The following is a 7,464-nucleotide window of genomic DNA, read 5'->3' on the forward strand; positions in this document are numbered from 1 at the left end:
ATTAACCAGACATTTAATGTGGTCAATTTTAGGCAGCTTTCAGAGCTGGGTCAGAGGTCAAATCTGGTCTTTATATTTAAGCTATTCCAGGATAGCATTATCTGATTTACTGGAGTAATACCTCATTGTAAAGCTTAGATTCTATTCTTTCTTCTATTCTTCTCCTTTCGATCCTGTCACACACTTCCTGTTATTAACCAGACATTTAATGTGGTCAATTTTAGGCAGCTTTCAGAGCTGGTTGAGAGGTCAAATCTGGTCTATATATTTAAGCTGCTATTTCAGGATAGCATTATCTGATTTACTGTAGTAATACCTCATTGTAAAGCTTAAATTCTCCTCTTTCCAACAAGTGTTGGCTTTCCATCGTATAACAAGCCTCTTGTTATTAACCATACATTTAATGTGACCAATTTAAGGCAGCTTTCAGAGCTGGGTCAGAGGTCAAATCTGGTCTCTATATTTAAGCTATTTCATGATAGCATTATGTGATTTACTGGAGTAATACCTCATTGTAAAGTTTAGATTCTCTTCTTTCCAACAAGTGTTGGCTTTCATCATATCACAAACCTCCTGTTATTAACCAGACATTTAATGTGTTCAATTTTAGGCAGCTTTCAGAGCTGGGTCAGAGGTCAAATCTGGTCTCTATATTTAAGCTGGTATTTCTAGCTAGCATTATTCGATTTACTGGAGTAATACCTCATTGTAAAGCTTAGATTCTCTTCTTTCCAACAAGTGTTGGCCTTCCATCCTATCACATACCTCCCTTTATTAACCAGACATTTAATGTGTTCAATTTTAGGCAGCTTTCAGAGCTGAGTCAGAGGTCAAATCTGGTCTCTATATTTAAGCTATTTCATGATAGCATTATCTGATTTACTGGAGTAATACCTCATTGTAAAGCTTAGATTCTATTCTTTCTTCTATTCTTCTCCTTTCGATCCTGTCACACACCTCCTGTTATTAACCAGACATTTAATGTGGTCAATTTTAAGGCAGCTTTCAGAGCTGGGTCAGAGGTCAAATCTGGTCTTCATATTTAAGCTATTCCATGATAGCATTACCTGATTTACTGTAGTAATACCTCATTGTAAATTTTAGATTCTCTTCTTTCCAACAAGTGTTGGCTTTCCATCGTATAACAAGCCTCTTGTTATTAACCAGACATTTAATGTGGCCAATTTTAGGCAGCTTTCAGAGCTGTGTCAGAGGTCAAATCTGGTCTCTATATTTAAGCTGGTATTTCTGGCTAGCATTATCTGATTTACTGGAGTAATACCTCATTGTAAAGCTTAGATTCTTTTCTTTCCAACAGGTGTTGGCTTTCCATCCTATCACAAAGCTCATGTTATTAACCAGACATTTAATGTGGTCAATTTTAGGCAGCTTTCAGTGATGGGTCAGAGGTCAAATCTGGACTCTTAAGCTGCTATTCCATGATAGCATTATCTAATTTACTGGAGTAATACCTCATTGTAAAGCTTAGATTCTCTTCTTTCCAACAAGTGTTGGCTTTCCATCCTATCACATACCTCCCTTTATTAAGCAGACATTTAATGTGTTCAATTTTAGGCAGCTTTCAGAGCTGAGTCAGAGGTCAAATCTGGTCTCTATATTTAAGCTATTTCATGATAGCATTATGTGATTTACTGGAGTAATACCTCATTGTAAAGCTTAGATTCTCTTCTTTCCAACAAGTGTTGGCTTTCATTCTATCACAAACCTCCTGTCATTAACCAGACATTTAATGTGTTCAATTTTAGGCAGCTTTCAGAGCTGTGTCAGAGGTCAAATCTGGTCTATATATTTAAGTTATTTCATGATAGCATTATGTGATTTACTGGAGTAATACCTCATTGTAAAGCTTAGATTCTCTTCTTTCCAACAAGTGTTGGCTTTCATTCTATCACAAACCTCCTGTCATTAACCAGACATTTAATGTGTTCAATTTTAGGCAGCTTTCAGAGCTGAGTCAGAGGTCAAATCTGGTCTCTATATTTAAGCTATTTCATGATAGCATTATCTGATTTACTGGAGTAATACCTCATTGTAAAGCTTAGATTCTATTCTTTCTTCTATTCTTCTCCTTTCGATCCTGTCACACACCTCCTGTTATTAACCAGACATTTAATGTGGTCAATTTTAGGCAGCTTTCAGAGCTGGGTCAGAGGTCAAATCTGGTCTCTATATTTAAGCTGATATTTCTAGCTAGCATTATCTGATTTACTGGAGTAATACCTCATTGTAAAGTTCATATTCAGAGCAATACAAAGAGATCAACACTCGTAATGTTAAACCCTCTGGTGACTAGCAGCACGTTGTTTAATTCTGGTTACATTCAGCTGTTTTGAAAAGCCCAGCAGGAAACCTGTATTTATGTTTTTACATATCCTCCTGTATTTCTAATGAACCTGCTTCAAATGAAGCATGTTGTTCACTAGTTTAAAGTTTACATTCTCTTCTTTCCAACAAGTGTTGGTTTTCCATCGTATAACAAGCCTCTTGTTATTAACCATACATTTAATGTGGCCAATTTAAGGCAGCTTTCTGAGCTGGGTCAGAGGTCAAATCTGGTCTCTATATTTAAGCTGGTATTTCTGGCTAGCATTATCTGATTTACTGGAGTAATACCTCATTGTAAAGCTTAGATTCTCTTCTTTCCAACAAGTGTTGGCTTTCCATCCTATCACAAAGCTCATGTTATTAACCAGACATTTAATGTGGTCAATTTTAGGCAGCTTTCAGTGATGGGTCAGAGGTCAAATCTGGTCTCTTAAGCTGCTATTTCATGATAGCATTATCTAATTTACTGGAGTAATACCTCATTGTAAAGCTTATATTCTCTGTTCTTTCCAAAAAGTGTCGGCTTTCCATCCATTCATCACAATAAATAGCTCAATTCATGAGGAACAAATTCATCACAATAAATAACTCAATTCATGAGGAACACAATTTTAATACATAAGAAAAGATACAAAATTAAAAGCAAATTCTTGAAATGGAACTATTTATAAACATATACAATCACAGAAGAAAAATCATTAAAAACAACTATAACACATGAATATGAACTATTTAAAAAAGCCTTGTGATGAACCACAACATTTAGGACACAAGGGTGGGTTTCAACAGGAAACTTAACAAAACATCAAAAACATCAAATGTTACTAAGTTAATTTAGTCCAACAGAAGAAATAACCGGTTTTAAATTGAATTGACAGCCTCCCTTATCTGGGGAGAATCAACATGTGTGCTGTAAATTCTCAGCTTAAGTGAATCCCCTCTGAATTCTACCTTAGACAAATTAAGTTTTTATTTTCAAACTATAAATGTAATCAAAATAAAAAGGAAACAGTTTAACTTACTTTTTCTTCTTAATCTTTTTCACTCTGACTGAAACATAAAAACAGATATTCAAGAATGACTTTCAAAAAACGTATTTCATGGACTTTGTCTGATTAAACATCGGCCGAGACGGGTTGTGTATACCGGTGACTGATCAGCGAGAGCGGTATTTTTCCTCTCGAAACGCCGACAAGGTGGAAATTAATAAAGGGAAACCTCTCTGACGACAGTCACACAAGTAGGGGGAACAGAGGCACGGGATTAAAGGAAGACATATCCTGGTCATTGTTCATCACTGCTGGATGCTACTTCTCTGATCTAAAGGAAACTGTCACTACTTGAAGTTGGGAAAGCTGTCATCTGTTTGCATGTTTGCCTGGACAAACTAGCTAGCGGGCGGCTAGGGTAACAGCAGACGCTACCTCGCGTTACCTTGCAATATGGGTCCGAAGAAGGCTCTGACAGCCGAAGAGGGCGACGACATTAAGAAGTCTCTGGACTTCTTGTCTGAGGAGATTTCAGTGGTGAAACTGCAGCAGAAATCCATCCTGGATCTGGTGGAGTAAGTGAAAGCTCTCCGGATCCAAAACGCCGAGAAGGATCGGCGTCTGATGCACCTGGAGAGTCGAGTGGCGTAGCTGGAGCGGTACACCAGGGTCAATGATGTGATTGTGACCGGGCTCCGTATCAAACCCTGGTCATAACGCACGGGTGGTGACCGTTGACAGGGCGGCGAGCCCGGTGAACAGGAAGGCAGCTCCATAGAGCAACAGGTGGCTGCCTTCCTACAATCCAAAGGGATTGAGATGGACTTTTCAAACTATAAGTGTAATAATAATGGTGTAGTCCTCCGGAGTCTCTGTCAAACTGAAGAACTTGCATCTTGTTTTGGAGGCCACGAAGGCGAGTTTTATTAATCTGTGAGTGCAAATCTGGATCCCCTCTTTCTCTATACTCGCCACTTTCAAGCTGTGCTCTAAAATATGAAGCTCCATCTTTTACGTCTTAAAAATAACCTGTTTTAAATTGAATTGACAGCCTCCCTTATCTGGGGAGAATCAACATGTGTGCTCTAAGTTCTCAGCTTAAGTGAATCCCCTCTGAATTCTACCTTTGACAAATGAAGATTTATTTTCAAACTATAAGAGTAATCAAAATAAAAAGGAAACAGTTTAACTCACTTCTTCTTCTTACTCTTTAAATAAAATGCTATATAAATAAAACTGCCTTGCTTTCTTCTGGTTTTAAATTTTCAGAGTCAAGCATCCCCCATTTTCAGGTGGACATGTATGTAAATGCTAATGCAGGGATGTGGATAGAGTGTGAATGACCTGTTTTAACCCTGAGTTCACAGCCTCCCTTATTTGGGGAGTGGCAACACCTATGCTGTAAATTCTCAGCTTAAGTGAATCCCCTCTGAATTCTACCTTTGACAAATGAAGTTTTTATTTTCAAACTATAAGTGTAATCAAAATATCCTTCCATCTAAGTTCTAAGTTTAAGTGAATCACCTTTGACAAATGAAGTTTTTATTTTCAAACTATAAGAGTAAGCAAAATAAAAAAGGAAACAGTTTAACTTACTTCTTCTTCTTACTCTTCTTCACTGTGACTGAAACATAAAAACAGATATTCTAGAATGACTTTTAAAAACCGTATTTCATGGACTTTCTCTAATGAAACATTGTGTACTGAACAATCTGTATTACTAAAACTGAAAAAGATACTGTGGAGAATAAAACGTGCAAAGATCCTTTCCCAAAGTTAATTTAGTCCACCAGAAGAAATAACCTGTTTTAAATTGAATTGACAGCCTCCCTTATCTGGGGAGAATCAACATGTGTGCTGTAAGTTCTCAGCTTAAGTGAATCACCTTTGAATTCTAACTTTGACAAGTGAAGTTTTTATTTTCAAACTATAAGTATAATCAAAATATCCTTCCATCTAAATTCTCAGTTTAAGTGAATCACCTTTGAATTCTAACTTTGAGAAAAGAGTAATCACAAGAAGCATGTATGTAAATGCTAATGCAGGGATGTGGGCGGGACTTTCAGATGGACATATAATGTGGGGCGGCCAGATGTCCAGTTACTGTCTTCTGAGACTGGTCAACAAGAGTGTCACGTCTTCACTGAGGATTTCTCCTGTTTTTTCCTGTTCTACTCGACAGTTTACTTTTCGTTCCTGAAAATGGCTCCCAAGCGGTAAGTCAAGATCAATTTCATAGTTCACAATGTAGTTGCTCAATGTAGTAAAAGTCATGTATTACATTATAGAAGTTTTAACATTCAAAGGTATGTAAGTATATTTGCTGATGGTTCCCAGACTTAGGGACCAAATCAAGAGGTTAGTTTGTATGTACAGTCAAGCTCATACAGTCCTTTTCTAACAGAATGTAGTAAAACATCCTTTTATAATCAAGTTAAAATAGACATATGTGTTTCATAGTAGTAAACAAGACAGAGAATAACAGTGGGTGTAGTTTATCGCACATTGGAAACATGGCTGATCACATCTTTTGTTTTGCTTAATGACTTGTTAACGACCCTATTTGAGTGATAATGAAATCATTAGGCCACTAACCCAAGCTGAGATTTTAAGCATATTTTCTGATGGCTGACCAAACTTCTCCCTGAGTAAAGCTTTAAATTAATTGAAGAATGTCTTTTTCTATTTCCAGTAAAGCCAACAGGCACTTCCTGCTGTGCCCTGTGTGCGTGAAACCCCAGGAATGCCTTCCTGTGCATCTGCGCAGGGTCTGCATGAAGACCGCCACACCAGAAGCCATGGAAGCAGAGGTGTTGAGGGCAAAGAGGGATGTCCATGAGCTTCTGGTGTCTGGCAGGGTCTTCAACCACGGCCTGCTTCGGCAGATTATGGATGACGCTGATCCACTCAGCAGGTTGGTGGAAGAGCTTTTCAGTCTTTTCTCAAACATCACTTCTTGTTTACTCTCTGAAATGTATTACATTTTTTAAATTGTATTGAATAACATTGTCTAAATTCTGTTTTTTTTTTTTAATTGAAAGGCTGATTGAGGAGCTGCAGCGTCGGCACATGACGGTGGTTGGTGTCCCTCCACCACTGCCCAATGCCAACGTTACGGCAGCGACGGCACAGCCACCCGAGAGTGCGGCCACTGAGACTGGTGAGAGCGAGTCTGACATTGCCTCTGTCAGCAGTGGCGAGTACTTTCAATGGTGAGAATCTCAGTTTCACAACTTCACTGACGATGTTTGTTTTTGATTGTGAGTCACATGAATCACAAATATTCAGTATGTAACAACAATTCACTACTATAACAATTATAACACTTTTCCCACATTGCAGTAACCCAGATGTGCAGTGGAAGAAGGCGGCCAGGAAGCTGATGGCAGAGAAGGGCCTCTATGGGAAGCACTCCCTGGACCATCCGTTGCTGAAGGGCTTTGCCAACTACCTGGAGAAAGACCTTGTTGGGATAATTGTATATATATAGTTATCTCATATTTGATAACAGAACATTTCTGCCTTGCTGTTCAGATCATATATGTAGTTAGTCTGTACCTTGCCCTTAACATGAACACGCTCTGATTTATTGAAGTTAGTATGTGTCTTATCTTTAACGTGTCTTTAACATGTTTTACTGCCCTAACCATATATGTAGTTGTTTTCGTAATGAAGTGTTTTACAGGATGCAGGTGGTGGAGAGGACCACAGGCTGGCACGAGCGCTGTACAGAACAGACTGGGATCAGTCTGTTCTACTTCTATACCATGAAATAAACATTTGTACCATGTATCACAATCACCCCTATATCATATTCACACATCATATTCATTCATTATGTTCATTGATAATATTCACTCATTGTATTACTTTGTATTACCTTTGACATCCTTTATGTTACATTTGGTATGACCTTCAGGCCTTTAAGATAAGAAATGTCTTGCTACTGAAGGAATGTTTGGAATTCTTTGTGTGATAATAAAAAGAGAGGAGACGGTGGAGTTTGCTCAGAGCGGGTTTGGAGATTGTAACTGAGCAAATCTCTGTGTTTCAGTATTAAATGTCTTAGGTGGTATAAACCTGACATTAACTTGGTCCTTCGAGCCGGATACCAATAGACCTGAGGATT

Source organism: Seriola aureovittata, chromosome 22 (genome assembly GCF_021018895.1).
Source record: "Seriola aureovittata isolate HTS-2021-v1 ecotype China chromosome 22, ASM2101889v1, whole genome shotgun sequence".
NCBI lineage: Eukaryota > Metazoa > Chordata > Actinopteri > Carangiformes > Carangidae > Seriola > Seriola aureovittata.